The sequence below is a fragment of the Arachis duranensis genome, chromosome 3 (assembly GCF_000817695.3).
Source record: "Arachis duranensis cultivar V14167 chromosome 3, aradu.V14167.gnm2.J7QH, whole genome shotgun sequence".
NCBI lineage: Eukaryota > Viridiplantae > Streptophyta > Magnoliopsida > Fabales > Fabaceae > Arachis > Arachis duranensis.
Window position 1 is genome coordinate 132,371,590 of NC_029774.3, and position 818 is coordinate 132,372,407.

Genomic DNA, 818 nt, shown 5'->3' on the forward strand with positions numbered 1-818 from the left:
ATAATTCAAAAGATAACTGTTCACATAACGTGATTAAAAGAACGGTCCAGATCTTTTCTAGAGAAAAATACACATGAATTTATTGCAACCCGGGCCACGAGGTACAATCATCATTATTATTATTATTATTATTATTATTATTATTGTTATTATTATTATTATTATTTCATTTGTTTCATAAAAAAACCCAATCTTGAAGAACAACAACGCACGTTGAGTTTGGGAGCTAATATATTCGTCCATAACCGAGGTATAACTGCATAACAAAAGTTCAACTTGCTAAATGTAAATTCGGCAAGTCAAGCTTGGGGGATATGTAGTGTATCCCTAATTAAGCAAAATCAGGTTATATGTCGGCAGGATCAAACGAATTTAAAATAGATAACTCCCTATCGTAGCAAACTTCTTCTCCGAATCTCGCCCGCACTTAGTCGGCTACAGATATCTCGACTAACAAATCGACGAATATTTCACCTACAATAGTTATAAATTAGAGTCTTAGCCGACGATAAGGGACGGAAGATCATAAACAGGACACACAACATCATTTTCACTCTCTTAAAGATACTTCACTGATTTGAGCATTATAATTTTTTTTGCAAGTACCACGCTTGGGATCGAGTTTACGACGCTACTTTTCTATTGGACAAGAGGCTTCAAGAGTTTGCAGAACGGTGCAAAGCTAACTTATAGATAGAAGAATATCTTTGTCAGAACAAAATCTTTTTTTAGTAATTAAATTAAAGAATAATATTAATAAACAATTTTTTTATCTAATAAGATGGAGGGAAAAAGGAAAAAAAAAAAAGGAAGGGATA